The sequence below is a fragment of the Mytilus californianus genome, unplaced genomic scaffold, assembly GCF_021869535.1.
Source record: "Mytilus californianus isolate M0D057914Y unplaced genomic scaffold, xbMytCali1.0.p SCAF_5, whole genome shotgun sequence".
Classification (NCBI taxonomy): Eukaryota; Metazoa; Mollusca; class Bivalvia; order Mytilida; family Mytilidae; genus Mytilus; species Mytilus californianus.
In genome coordinates, this window is record NW_026262701.1 from 39,557,338 (window position 1) to 39,573,841 (window position 16,504).

The window sequence follows — 16,504 nt, forward strand, 5'->3', positions numbered from 1 at the left end:
TGAGATGATGTTGAAACAAATTTAAGAACATTTTTCGTGGGTTTTCAGTTATAGTTCATCAAGCCGAAATTGTATACAAAATTTTACCGAAGTTTGTGTTATAGCCCATTTACTGTATCTTGACCGTAAAGTGAAATCAAAGGAAAGCGTGTGATTCTAGCTGATATATAGCTAGTTTATGTCAATTAAGTTAAATATCTGCCCCTGTAACTCTACAGCTTTGACTGGAAATGGATTTTCTGGTGAAAGTCAATCCACACAGAAACGAACGAATGCTCGGATAAGTGACCAGGACTGTAAGAGTGAAAGCCAAACATTTTGTGTAGAAAACATAAAAACTTAATTTTTAGGCTAATCACTTAAAGACTGATAATTATCAATTTACTTTTTGTCCTTCGTTGTATACAAAAATCCATTAAAATTGCATGTGATATTGCTGTTAAATGTAACTATGATAAATAATAATAGTTTATCATAGTTACATTTAACAGCAATATCACATGCAATTATAATTGATTTTTGTATACAATGAAGGACAAAAAGTAACTATGCTTACCTGAATGATTCGATACAGCTGTTGAGACAAAATTTAAAACAATAAATATAACAACAAATGTGTTCATTATATCGTTTTGTCTGTATAAAACTGAGAATCAAGTTTCTCGGACGTTAACGTATGTATTCCTTGCAGTCATTTTCTTTCACGTTTATAAAATCAGAAGTCTTTAACAATGCACCTGAAGAATATATAATAAACTATGTCATGAATAACCATAAACATGCACTTAGTTGGAAAAATGCATACGTGAAAGCCGGATAAATAAGACATACTTTGTAACATATTTAGTCATCATATTTGTCCATGTCATAATTAAAGTTTAAATTAAATAGTTTGTCTTTTATGATTTATTAATTGCTTTGAACTTAGTTGTTTAGTCTATTATTCATATCTTAACCATAATAAATTCTTTTTTTCATTCTTCTAAATATAAAAAACAATATTGGGGTTATCCATGCCTTTTTCTTTCTTTGTAGCATATTCGATGTTCGGCGAGAGATCTAAACAAGACCAATCTGCTTTCTACAAATGAAATTAATAAATGACGTCTTTATTTTTCTGTAGTACACAAACTAAATCATGTGGCCACGCATAGTTTTCGATTATCTTTTAAATGTGTGTACAAGTTAATATATATGACAAGTGAAACATTCTAACATGATCTGCATTTTGCTTTGTAAGCAAAGCTTTGTTCTAATAAGCACAAAATATGTTCGACACATGTGCACAAACTTTTACAGTCTCGCTATTTTTATCCTAATAATATATATATATATACAAAGAAATTTGTTTTGCATGCACACGTATAAAAATTGCGGTTTTTATCCAACGCAATCATAGGTTTGAACGTTGTTTTCAATTTAGACTTGTATATATATATATATATATATATATATATACAAATCGTCTAAACATCAACCCAACAATGTTAGATCTGTAAATTTGCTTTAGCAAATTTTTGTTCTTCCCTCGCCGGGATTCGAACTCATGCTACTGAGATATCGTGACACCAAATCGCCTGCACTGTATCCGACGCGCTAGAACACACGACCACCTAGGCTTCACAATAATAAAAGCTTTCAGTGGCCGGGTGTTACCTTTCCTCGTCAGTTTTAATCTAGCGTCGTAATACAGTATATGATATATAAGGCATGAAGATGGAATTGTTACAGATCAGCTGAAATGTCTATTGTAAAGGATCCTACAAACTAATGCAATATACAGTCACAGAAATAATTATATATATAAGTACGTCTGAACCAGTGACAACTCTACAACAGATTAATCCATCGGATCACCAGCAGTGATGGTGATACATGGCTGTGTACATTCTGTATATACAAATCGTCTAAACATCAGTCCAACAATTATGTTAGATCAGTAAATTTGCTTTCGCAAATGTTTGTTCTTCCCTCGCCGGGATTCGAACTCATGCTACTGAGATAACGTGACACCAAATCGCCTGCACTGTATCTGACGCGCTAGACCACATGACCACCTAGGCTTCACAATAATAAAGCTTTCGGTGGCCGGGTGTTACCTTTTCTCGTCAGTTTTAATCTAGCGTCGTAATACAGTACATGATATATAAGGCATGAAGATGGAATTGTTACAGATCAGCTGAAATATCTATTGTAAAGGATCCTACAAATTAATGCAAGATACAGTCACAGAAATAATTATATTTATAAGTATATATATATAGCTGCTTACATTAAATTTTATTTATATTCTAATTAAAAAATAAAAAAAAGTAAAATAACAGAACTCCAAAGAAAAGTTCCTTATCAAATGGCAAAATCAAAAGATTCAAACACATCAAACGAATGGAAAACAACTGTCATATTCCTGACTTAGAACCGGCATTTCCTCATGTAGAAAATGGTGGATTAAATCTGGTTTTATAGCTAGCTAAACCTCTAACTTGTATGACAGTCGCATATAATTCTATTATATTGACAACAATGTGTGAGCAAAACAAACAGACAGAATAGTTAAAAATTGTCAAAAAATTGGGGTACAGCAGTCAACATTGTGTATTAATCTTAATCAGTATAAACATCATATAACTATTCAACAAAGAAAAACAAAAATGGCATATAGACAATCTATAGACAAATTACATGAGCAAAAACATCATATATTTACTCTGCTATTAGTATTTAAACTTTTTAGATTTTAAATCTCGCTAACGATCGGTGTAAAATATCGACAAATATAATGCCTACCCATGTCAAAATGAGCATAAAGCATGACATGAAGAAATTATTTTTTGAATTAATTACATTTGCCATCATGGTAAACGAACAAGATCATTTTCCTAAATTTTTGTAAAGTAAAAAGTAGATGTAAAATGTGTTTGGGGAAACTTACATTGTTTTTTTTTATTTCATTTTTAAAATGTTTCAAATCCGGTAAGTGCATATTTCACTTTTCCATATCATGCTGTATTTTGGTAACTAATTTGAATTTGAATAATATCAAAACTCTTTACTTTAATATGAATTAAAAAAAAATGGTTCATGGTTTTATGTTTGAAAAATGTAATTTAGCTAGAACTAACAGATAAAAGGAGAATAAAGTTACATCCCTAGTATGGTAACGTTCATATTTCTGTTTACATTATGCGCCCTTTCACCACTACACGGTATTCCATTATACATCTTGTTATCCTATTTTCTACCATAACAATGCTTATGCTGGGATAACTAATCAAGTATATAAAAAAGAAAGCCAAACATGTTGTGAAGAAAATATAAAACTCAATTGTTTTTCTGTAATCTCTGATACTTATTTATTTCTAGTCCTTCATTGTATTATTGCATACGCAGATCTTTATAATTACATCTTATATTGCTATTAATAATAATTGCTGTAATAATGCTTACTTGCATGAATCGGTACAGCTGATGAGGTCAAATGTTAAATGGAAAATATAACAACACATGTGTTCATTTTATCGTGTTGTCTGTATAAAACTGACAAAAGTTTCTCGGGCGTCATCATATGTATTACTTGTGTACGTTACCTGTTGCGTATATAAAGGTATAGGAGTCTTTATTTAACAATAAGCACCTGAGGTTTATACTTACTTTTCCAATAAATCAAATAATACAAACAATACAATTAGACAATGTTTAGAGTTGTCAGCATAAGGATATGAAGTGATAAATTGTGACGGAATGAAAACATGATTAAATTAAAACATTATGTAATCAAAAGGCATAAGATATATTTGAAAACAACAAAACTTATGTTTAACAGCTTATATCATCTAAGGTTAAATTTGATCAAGTAGTATAGATATAATTACATCTTAAAAAATGAAATATCAATGTTAGTTATTAAATTGTATCAGTTACATGATTTAAATCATGCTAGAACTAAAGATGTTGGCCATGGAAATTATATGTCAAAGAACAAGAAAAGAAAAACAATTTAAAAATCACAACATGTACAACAAGTCAAGAAAAATTTAACACGACAGGTGCCACACGTGCAGCAGTATCAGCTAACCCTTCCGAAACACCTGCAATTACTCCCGGTTTGCGATGGGGTTAGTGTTTCTCAGTCTTTAGATTTCTATTTTGTGTTTTGTGTATTTTTGTTTGTCTCTTTGTCGTTTATTGCCATGGCGTTGTCAGTTCATTTTCGATTCATGAGTTTGAATGTCGTTTGTTGTTATCTTTTGCCTCTCTTTATCCACTTGATCTAATAAAACATAATATGCTAGCATAGTATTGTTTACGGAATCAATTTATGATTAGCAAAACTTAAAAGTTGAAATATGGTCTATGTTAAAACATGGTCTGTTTTATTTATAAAATATTCGAACTCCTTTAAAACTAAAAATCACTTTTTCTTAAATGCTATGTAATTATTTTATAAGAAAAACATAATTTTAGTTTATCTTTAGACTAAGCTAAAGTCCTGACAACTTATTATTGGTTAAATTCCATTGAACATTTTTAACACCTAAATTTGAAAATTACACTTCAACAGATCGAGACCACTAGAATTCTGACATTTGCAAAGTAATTTCACAAACACAAAATGTAAACATGCCCCATGTGACATTGACCTATTGACACAATGAACCACAATGCATTGCGGGTTACTATCAGCTTTTATTATATAGATTTTTAGGGAAAGAACACAACAATATAAACTGTTTCAAAAGTATTTATATCTAATTATGTCCAATGGAAAATCATATTGAAATCCAACTTCTATAACAGCAGTATTAATGGTCGCCTCTATAGAGATTCTGCTCATTCTCCTTAAGAAGCTAAAAAGAGAAGAAAAACACTATATTCATAACGAATCGTCTTGGTAAATAAAACAGTTTCACATAAATAAAGGTTACCCAGTTACATTTCTAAAATCTAGTTTACTGCATCTTAGGTATCTCGTATTTTAGTCAGACTGTATCTTCAGAAGCGGTTATGGTCTTTTAACTTACAAAACAAAATGGAATAGAAAATGAAATTTAGAGGAAATGATGCCATTTAAACATGTTATATCTTTAAATAATTTTGTCGTATTTATTACATATGTTCCGAATCTTTCATCACATTTCTTAATTAGATATCCTCTTCTACTCAATATCACATAAAAGTCAAATCGAACATAATTTTTAAACTTAATTAACTAGTGAATTGTTTGATAACCAATAACCACGTGATAGGGAGAAAAAGACATAGTCCAGTATTAAAAGAGTTTGTAAAAATCATAACGTCAATTACTTGACAGTTTTCCCTTTACTTGTCTTTGTGCTATTATGTTCTTTTTGATTGTATTACTCTTGGCGTGACTTGGTATTTATGCATCCAGCTATCGAGTTTTTGATTTGGGTATTCCTGATTCAGGTGGGTCTAGAGGTGAAATTTGGACACAAGAGGTTTTTATCGTAAAGTTTTCACTTTGTTTATCCTTTTGTTTATATTTTACTTATTTTGTACTTTATCGAGAAAATGTATATCATATATTGTATATATTGTATGTACTACATACCAACTACCAACACTTTTTCGTTGGCGTCTCTGTAAAATTAAGTATCAACTACTAAAACTTTTTTCTTACCGACTTTGCTAGATTTATTTGTATGTTTGTTTTAATGTTTTAGTCAGTTGTGTTGCATGTCTGTGATGTATGTTTACACAGTTTTGGCTGCTGGATCCAAATTATTGTCACATTAACTTATTACATTATTTTTGGTTCTTCATTCAATATTGTCAATATAACGGAACTATAAACATCTGCAATACAAGTGGAAGGTATAGCTAACTATAAAACAGGTTTAATCCACCATTTTCTTTGGAACATGCATGTACCAAGTCAAGTTCATTGCAGTTGTTTTCCAACTGTACCGTTGGTTGATCAAGGACAACGTTTGATTTTGTCAGTTTTTTTGGACTTCGCCTTTTTGAATTTACCTTGGAGCTCGGTATTTTTCTTATACCTTTTTTGCGTTTCCCTGACAATCTGAAATTATAATGACAATGAAATAAACGTAAGATGTGAATTACACGGGCAATGCTTAGTTAACTTGATTGGAAATAGTTTGAACGCAAATTAATTATTTCTTATACCGAATTAGACTTATCACCGGGATTGTACTTACATGAGCAACACGACGGGTGAGATCACCTGAGATCATCCCCAGTTTTGGTGGGGTTCTTGTTGCTCAGTTTTAGTTTCATATGTTGTGTTTTGTATACTGTTGTTTGTCTTTTGGTCTCCCTTTTTTTGCCATGTCGTTGTCAGTTTATTTTGACTCATAAGTTTGAATGTCACTTTGGTATCTTTCGTCCCTCTTTTATAGCAATGGTGATGCTTTTGCTCCATCTAAGTATGTTTTAAATGCAACTTTTTGTACTTTCTAAAATCAATTTCAAGTTAAATAATTGTTTTAACATTTTATACTTTGACAGCCGATTAAGTACATGGGACAGCCAAGCCTTACGTAATACGGTTACTGCTATTATTAGAAAATCATGCCACAAGTATCAAATCACTAGATCTCACAATAGTACACAGTTAACTAGCATTGATTTGGTCCCAGACATAGTAATCAGAAAGATGTATTATAATTTGAGTACACAACTTTGCATGAGGGAGGTGACATTTTTGTTCGAGGTCTATATATAATTAACTAATTGAAACATATATCAAATTCTTAGCTTTATTTATATTCTAAGCCGAAACAAGTTTTGGAAACAAATTTGCAGTTGTAAGATAATTGTACAAATTTAAAACTAATTGCAAACTGAAATAAGGAGCGAGGAATCTTTCATTTATTATTCCTGGTATGTTTAGTTTATTTTGACCAAGAAGTCTCAGACGTGAAAATGAAAAGTGTAGTGTTTTTGCCGACGTAAAAGGACTACGATAACCAAAAAAAAACGATTTTTAGTCTGAAATGGTAATTTGGATCTTATGGTCATCTGAAAAAACTGAAACATAAATTTCAAAGTCATGTGCAGTCTTTCAGTCAATTTTCAGATTTATTGAATGTGGTAAATTCATTGTTGTTCAGACAATTCGATTAGAGCCAATTTTAAAAAGTGGATCATCGGTATATATTCCTCAAATAGATTTTTTCTAACACTTTGCCAACATTACCCAATTTTGCATAGACTATAATTGAAAAAAACCCACTTTATTAAAAAAAAATATGAGACAGAATTTTGAAATAAAATATGAGAAGATTGGTTATGTAATATGCTTTAAGAAAATAGAAAATGGTGTCACCGAACTTGCTTTCTTGCTACAAGTAAAAATTAACTATTAGAGCTATCCAGCATCCCCCCCCCCCCCCCATGCTCACCCCCAACCCCACCCCCAGCCTCCTAAATGGCTAAATAGACAAAGTTTTCCAAACAAGTACAAATATTTGGTATTTGTTAAAACAGTCTAAATACTGCAATAAATAAAGGCAACAGTAGTATACAGCTGTTCGAAACTCATAAATCGATAGAGATAAAAACAAATCCGGGTTACAAACTAAAACTGAGGGAAACGCATCAAATATAAGAGGAGAACAACGACACAACAAAAACACAACATTGAAATGTAACACACACAGAAACGAACTATAATATAACAATGGCCATTTTCCTGACTTGGTAGAGGACATTTTAAGAAAAAAATGGTGAGTTGAACCTGGTTTTGTGGCATGCCAAACCTCCCGCTTTAATGGCAACGTCAAACACAACACCAAAACGAAAACATCACATGACAGGACCACAATACAAATAAATGGGAGAACATATAGGACAAAGAAACACACGAATAATAGCTAGCAAAAGGTACTAGGCTTAAAATTCAATACGCCAGACGTGCGTCTCGTCCACACAAGACCAACCAGTGACGCTCAGATGAAAAAAGTTTGAAAGCCAAAACAAGTACAGAGCTAAAGAGCACCGAGGACCAAAACTTCCAAAAAGTTGCGCCAAACACGGCCAGGGTTTTCTGCCTGGGACAATAACATCCTTATTATTTAGAATAATTTATAATTTTGAAAACAGTAAATTTTATAAAATGACTACATAATAGATATACATGATAAAACCGAAGTGGGGACTAACTACAGAATAAAAACGTATACATTACATAAAACAACTTAATCCAACACATAAAAATACACATCCGAGTTAGCCGAAGCCTCAACGCACAAAGTGACGTCACATTTGAAATTCTAAAAAAAGAAACACACAAAGTGACGTCACATTTGAATTTGTAAAAATATTTCACTTATCACTTATTATTTTCTTTTTTCAAATAAACAGTCTTACTACACATATATTGCCAATATGTCTCAAAAATTGCAGATTTAAGCAAAGAATAAGACAAATTGTGTACTACTATTTTACAATTCAAGATGACGGTATACAGTTAATATATTAAGAACTGTTCAGTTTGTCATACACTTCAGTATGTGGATGGTCTGCACATGTTTCAAACATAGTTTGAACATAGACTGAACATATTTTTTTAACTGCAGGCTAATTTTCTGAACTGTACCAAATTAACCGCAGTGGATAAGTTTGAAAATTTACTGTAAAAATGAAATGACTTAATATTTTTATTTTCAGCTAGGTGAAATATAACCCTAGTACCCAAAATAATCTCGTACATAATTCCCTGTGACATTGTTGGCAAAATTAAGCAATAGTACAATTACAGTAGTACGTAACAAATATTGGCATATGGTTTATTGTGTTATTTTGGTATATAAATTGATCAACCACTTACTTTGTAATTATGCAATGGTCCGCGAAAAAGTAGTTCAAAACACAAGCTATGCTGCATGATGTTGATATGGCTAATTAATAAGTTTTAAAACTGGTTTATGAATTTGTTTTATCAAACTAACCCAAATAATGTTTATGTGGTTATGAAATAGTAGTCGGATCGTGTGAAATAAAAAAAAAGTTTAAATTAAAAAGTGTGAATCTAACAGCAAGTGGCTAAACCTTTTTAGAAAAAAGAAAAGAAAGTCTTTCATAATTCTTGAATATCCATTTCTGAAACTAAGGTCTTGAGACAAAAAGAACTACAAAACTAAACGTTGTTACCTTGACATGGGAATGAACAATTCCCTGTTGAATACCACCATGTAGAAATTCCGATATTTCTGATTTCTAATGGGTTTGAAGTATCAGTCCATTCCATGATTGTCGCTTTACTGCCATCTTCTACTCTGATATTTCCATGACTCCAATTAATGTTAAATGTTCTATATACAGTTTGTTTGAGTACAGGACCATGATGCATTGCCAATGGTAGCCCTTTTTTGCTGTCACGGATGATAGACCTTGAGTTAGCCCAACCACCCAATACTATTTCATAAATAGGATCTTGATCAGTGTTTGAAGACATTAAAGCTACATGTGCATCACTCTTAGCCTTTACCTTAAAATTAATACTATCGGTTACTGAATTTCCAATACAAATGCCGTTATCTGACAAAAGAATGTATTTATACAGTTTTGGGGTTTTTACAATTATTCCCAGGCAATCTGAAATTATAATGACAATGAAATAAAGCAATCTAATAATTTCTGATACTTATCTATTAACTTTTAGTCTTTCATTGCATTATTGCATAAACAAATCTTTATTCTTACATGTTATATTGCTATTAATAATTATTGCTGTACTTACCTGCATGGTTCGGTACAGCTGATGAGGTCAAATGGAAAATGGAAAATATAACAACACAAGTGTTCATTGCATCGAGTTGTATGTATAAAACTGACATAAATTTCCACGGGCGTCAACTTATGTATTAATTGCGGTCGTTTCTTGCAGCTGTTACGTAACAATAACCACCTGAGGTTTATATTTACTTAAAGTATTATATTGTGCACTTTCCCAATTAATAAAAATAATCCAGAAAATGAAATCAGACGATGTTTAGAGTTCTCAGTATAAGGATATGAAATGATAAATTGTGAACGAATGAAAACACGACCACATTTATTTTATACAATATATAATCCAAACGCATAAGATATATTTGAAAACAACAAAATGTATGTTAAAGGATGTAGTCATTTCCGGTTTAGGATTTTTTGTCAGATGTTCGGACTCCTTTGGTTTTTCCCTACGATACAGGGTAAAATATTTTGCCCCATATCATCCACTTTTCTTTTCATAGAAGTCCTCAATAACTAATAAAAGGTCAATACTAAAATTTAAGCAGATTCTAGTTTTGTATGTTGCGTTTTGAGTACTTTTGTTTGTCTTTTAGTCGTTTTTGCCATAGCGTTGTCAGTTCTTTTTCGAGTAATGAGTTTGAATGTCGCATTGGTATCTTTCGCATCTTCTTCTCAGCTTGGTCTAAAAAAACAGACTATGCTGTCACATCATTGTTTACGGAATCAATTCATAATTAGCAAACCTTAAAGTTGAAATATGTTATATGTTAAAATATGGTTTCTTTTATTTATAAAGTATTCGAACTCCTTTAAAAATAAAAATTACCATCCATTTAATGTTATGGTATTATATTTTAAGAAAAAAACATAATTTTAATTTATATTTCGACGAAGCTAAAAGTCCTGTCAAATTATTACTAGTTACATTTCATTATTTATTTTTAACACCTAAATAATGAAAACGACACTTTAACAGATCGAGACCATTAAAATTATGACGTCAGAATACATTTGCATAGTAATTTCACTACCACAAAATGTCAACATGCTCTCGTGCATTGACCAAACGACATAATGAACCACAACGCATTGTGTGTTACTACCAGTTTTCTATCACTTATGAACACATGGAATTTGGTTGAACAGTGTCATTTTGAGTTGTATCTCGGAATTTTAGATTTACTTTATTTGTTCATCAAATGAATTATTCTGTTGTTATGCACTTTGTATTCATTTTACGAGAAATTGATAACGAAGTGTTCAATGTTCACTTAAACAAGTTTGAGCTTTTGAATGTCAAAATAAGAAGATTTGGTATGATTGCCATTCAGACAACTCTCCTCCAGAGACCAAATGACGTTAACGTTAGTTACTATAGGTTACCATACAGCCTTCAATAATGAGCAAAACAAATACCGGATGGCAATTTATAAGAATCCCCGAAATGACAAATGTAAAATAATTCAAACGAGAAAACCTACTGATCTGATTAACATACAAAACAATAAACAGAAAACAAATATGAAATACAGCCACGGAATTACAGGCTACTGACTTGGTATAAGTTCACATAATGTGAAAGTGACAGGGTCAATCAGGTTAGCGGGCGGTCCGCATAACCTAAAACAGTGGTGCAACAGCAAAACAAACAATAAACGAAAAAAGTGCAGTTGTTACAATTTTATTTCCTGCACATGCAAAATCGCAAAAGGGGAAACACATCATCCATTGAGACGTCAAACCTAAATACTTCACCATAGGGAGACTGATGTCAAACATTCGTGTCCTGAACATAACTTTTAATCATAAAAATGTTGATGATTGTTGTTTTAAAAAGAACACAGTATTTCTCTAAACTAAATAATAATCGTGTTAACATGTATATATCAATTTTTGTTTAACGTTTGTGAATACACATTTTTAAAACTAAAAATACAGTATGTTACATGTCGTGACTGATGCATGGTTAAACATACTTATAAACATATCTTGAACACATGCATGGTTGAACCAGTTACCTGTTAATAAACATGACCATTGCTTGTGAACAATTAACAATTTTGCATAGAAAGTGCTGTATTTCTTAAGAAGTATTGTATCAAAACATTAAACATAAAACATAGATTTAATTCTGTTATTTGTATAACATGTATAAGTATCATTAAAAGAGGGACGAGAGATACCAGAGGGACAGTCAAACTCATAGATCGAAAACAAACTGATAACGCCATGGCCAAAAATTAAAAGACAAACAGACAAATAATAGTACAGATTAGGATAGTTTATTTCAATAATAATCAATAATCTGAAAATGTTTTATTTTTTGTCTTCTTTTCCGAGACATCATGTGCTTTATATATTGAAAAAGATATTATCGTGAATATATAACTGATATCAAAGTATGCTGCGTTTTTAATGTGTTACCTTGTTACTACAAGGCTTATAATGTCTTTGGCAATACCACGGGATTTATAATTAATCTCATTGCTATATTTAGGAAGTAAGCATTAAATGAGCACGTGACAAAGAAGTGTTCATAGTCTTTTTTTTTTCAATGCCTACATCAGTTGTCCTCAGTAATACTCCACTTTTTCCAACGTTAATTACATGGCAGTATTTCATTAATAAGTTTCCATCTGAATGTTTTCAATCTATTATCAGTGATTGATTGGAAAATAAAAACAAAATTATTTTTGAACTTAGAATTAAAATTTTCTTAAAATCAATTTCTCACATAAGAAAACCATTTGGCTTATCACAACTTTCTTTTAGTGTGAAGATTTGATAGAGTTATTTTGGGTTCATTAAGGGAGTTATTGTCTTAAATAAATAATAGTTTCAGAGATTTTACTATCATATTATTTATTTATGTATTTCTCTGTGCTGAGTGTTCTTGTGTTTGTTTGTACTGCATTCCTGTCACGTAGTGTTGTCATTGTAGCAGTATTTTTAACATTGCCATATTAGCGGGAGGTTTGGCTAGCCACCATTTTTTTTTCTTAAAATGTCCTGTACCAAGTCAGGAATATGGCAGTTGTTATCTACAGTCTGTTTCTCTGTATGTTGGTGTTTGCTTTTGTTGTAGTTCAGTGTTGCTGTTGTTCCGTTGTTTTCCTTTTATAGTTGATGTGTTCCCCTCGGTTTTAGTTTGTTACACGGATTTGTTTTTGCTTAATCGAATTATGACAATTGAACAGCGGTATACTACTGTTGCCTTTATTTACCCTGTTCATCAATGGTATCATTTATATTGATAATGTCACTTTTTATCCAGTCTTCACAATATAAGCATTTTCTGTTAAAGCTGATATTACCTTTTCCCCACATAACTTGCTTTCTCATTTCAATCAGCAGTAAATTCCAAGACTTTTGATTGGTGAAGTACACCAAATTATATCTTCAAATTTTTCACGACAGTGTTCCAATTGACCTAGCCATATCCCTTCAGTTTTTGTTTGTTCAAATTAAAAACTGAGAAAGTACCAAATATCTCTATTAAATTAATTGCAAGAGAGACGACTTTTTTTTATTGAAGAAATAGAGTAGTATCATCAGCTAATTGTCAGATTTGAAGAGTATTGCTTTTACTGTCTAGCTTTATTTCTAATTCTTTTAAGTTGTTATTTCCCTTATCTTAATTGCCATAACTTATATAGCTTAAACAAATAGCAAAGATGATAACATACATCCTTGTTGGATTCCACGAGATGCCGTAAAACGGGTAGAAACCCATCCATTGTTAATAATGCATCCTTTAATATCATAGTACATTGTCTGAACCCACCTTATGGAATTATTTGTTAAGCCAAATTTCTTTAAAGTCTCAAACATGAAGCCCCATTTTAATGAGTCAAATACTTATGTAAAATCAAAGAATTAATGCCCCATATGTTTGAAAAGTTTCATAGTAGTCTATGGCATCTTTTATTTGCCGAATATCAAAACCAATATACCTTATTTCGACATATCCTTTTTGGTCAGTATGTATGATCTTTGGTAGCAGGGGTTTTAATCTTTGTGATAAGGCATATGCAGCATTGTTTAAAAGTGTGATCGGTCTATAATTGTGTATATTAAAGGGTCACTTTTTTTAAAATAAGGATATCAAACCAACTTTCTGAGTGTTAGATAGCTTCCCCTTTTCATAACAGTAATTAAAAGTAGAGACTATAAAAGTTTTATGTTCATCCCAGAATGTTCTGTAATATTCCACATTTAAGGCGTCAAGCCCAGGAGCCTTATCAAGTTTCATTTAAAACAATTGCATCAGTACATTCATCAACAGTTATTTCTCCTTCACATTGTATTAATTTAACAGTCGTTTATTTTCTCATTATCCGTAAGAGAATCTAGGTACTTCTTTTTTTTTTCTATCTCATGATTTTTTTGTAGAATATAAATTTTCATAATAATTTCCTTCTAATTTTAATATTATTTCTTGATCTTTTGTAACTTGACCCTTATTGTCATATAGCTGGGTTATTGGTTTTCTACTCTGTCTAGATTTTTCCATCCCTAGTTAATATGCTGAATTTTTCTCTTCTTCTTCAGCCCTTTTACCCGTGCCCTTATTTCATTACTCTTTTTTTCTCATAATAGAGTTTTCCTAATTCATTTTCTATATGTTTTACATCTTGTAATACGTTATTATTATTTTTATCATTTCATGTGTCTATAATACTGTTTAGCTGAATTATATTTTTTTCTATATTGCTGATTTGCTCGTTTTTATTCCAAGTCTTTGTTTTACAATAGCTGATTGTCTGGTCTCTCACTTCAATTTTGAAGTTATCCCACAGATTATCAAGATCAGTTTTCATTTTTGCTTTATGTTTATAATTTCTTATCATTTTCATAATTATTTCAACATAGTCGTCATTTGGTAGTACACTACTATTCAGTTTCCAGTATCCCCTTCCTTTTTGACCTCTGTTTAGATTGATTTTTAAAGAAACACAGTAATGGTGTGGTCTGTGTATTGTAATACAATTGGTCTGATATCACATGAAACACAGTTTTTGAATACTTCAGGAGCTAATAAAATATAAGATATTCTTGTTGACTCTAATCTATTTTTTCTACCCCATGTAAATTGAATTTTATTTGAATTTCTGTTCCTCCGCATATCATTGAGCTTAAGGGACTTTATTAGTTTAATGGACTTTTTTTATATTTCTGTGTTGCTTAATTTTGCTATTTGAATCAATTTGGGATACAATTTCATTATAAAATTTCAATTTAATCTCCTCCTAGAATTAGTTGACCCAAACCGTTTTCTTCAATTACTGCATGGACAGTTTTGAAAAGTATGGTTTTGCATAAATATTACCTATCGTTATTATAGTATCATTTATTTCAATATTAGCGAGCAAAAGTCTTCCTACATTATCTTTATAGTCATCAATAATTTTAAAGTTTTATTTTTTTTTGCCATATGACAATACATCTTGAATTGCCTGAACCATTAATTAGGAAAAGTTTGCCTTCAAATTCAGAAATAAATTTGTCATCAAATTATCTGTAAATGTGATTCTTGCATAAGAAGAATGCCACATTTATGTAATTTTGACAATTCAATCAATCTTTTTCTTTTATCAGGTTACTGTAGGCCTTTACAGTTAACTGTAAAGATATGAAGACTTTGTTTAATACCATAGTTGGCGAGTAATTAATTTACATGTAACAACTTTTATATTTAGTATGCATAGGGAAATCCCCGTTCTGATAACAATGTCATTAGTTGGCTTTCACAGAGACTATACATAGACCTCTTTTTCGTTGTTTAATTTTTATCCCTATTCCCGCTTGTAAAAGAACAACCTTTATCTATGAATCGACTTATACTTTGTCTTATACATTGGCACAAACTAGTTATTATTCTATTATATCTGAATCTCAGTGTGTTTTATAATCATTACCAGATAAGAGAGTTGGGAACAGCCATTCCCTATGGATGCAATGACAAAATTGATGGTGTAGGTATTTTGTCTAGTCCAAGGTGTAGTACTGTCAATAAATTACAATTATTTAACACTTCTGTTCGACGAAATAGAAGTCGTGGTCACAGAAACTATACACCACCTGCTGTTCACACCGTGACAATTGATAGTCTGTTATCGTCTGTTCAAAAACCTATAGGCATTCACCATATAAATTATACTCCATTCCATTATCTAAACATTATTTACTATTTCAAGAGGCCCAAAATACTTCCGTCATTGATTCTAATTCTGTTTTGTATAGATTAGTTTCAATAGTCATGGACATTGCTAACCATAGACTATTCAAACCCGTAACAACAACTTCCAAAAATGAGGAAAAACGTAATTTTTTTAAAGTAGAATTCGCCAATAAAGGTTTAGATTATATCAATATTAGCAATATTTTCCATCAGAAATCTGTACAAAAAACTATAAGTGATTACTTCAAAAATAAAGCTACACCTGTAATTTCATATACTTACACCAAGTCTATCGCATCCAAGATTTTCAACCATAAGAGGGTTTTAGAGGCCTTTAACCTCAAAGATGTGAAATCCAAACCTCCGGATTGCTCATGTGCATCGTCAAAATAAAATTATAGTCCAGCTGGTCATGTTATTACTGGCGACTGGAATCTTTACCGATGAACAACTAAGAGAGTTGTTAGCCAAGGGACCAAAATATGAATTCCCCAGCCCATCAACTGGAAAAAGAACTTAAGGTTACTGATGGATGCAGTTGAGGACTATGCTAGAAAATGGGTAAAGCGCAAACCAGACGAACCAGAACTGGACACTTTG

At 31.2% G+C, this 16,504-nt stretch overlaps 1 long non-coding RNA gene across 1 annotated transcript; it reads right to left on the reverse strand.

The window, feature by feature from the left end:
* Positions 1 to 4,666: 4,666 nt before the first annotated feature.
* LOC127701921 (uncharacterized) lies at positions 4,667 to 10,067 on the reverse strand. The gene is made up of 3 exons (XR_007982254.1): positions 9,728 to 10,067; positions 5,995 to 6,043; positions 4,667 to 4,847 (listed from the first exon to the last, which is right to left on the reverse strand). It is a non-coding gene; the product is annotated as an uncharacterized LOC127701921 (long non-coding RNA).
* Positions 10,068 to 16,504: the final 6,437 nt, after the last annotated feature.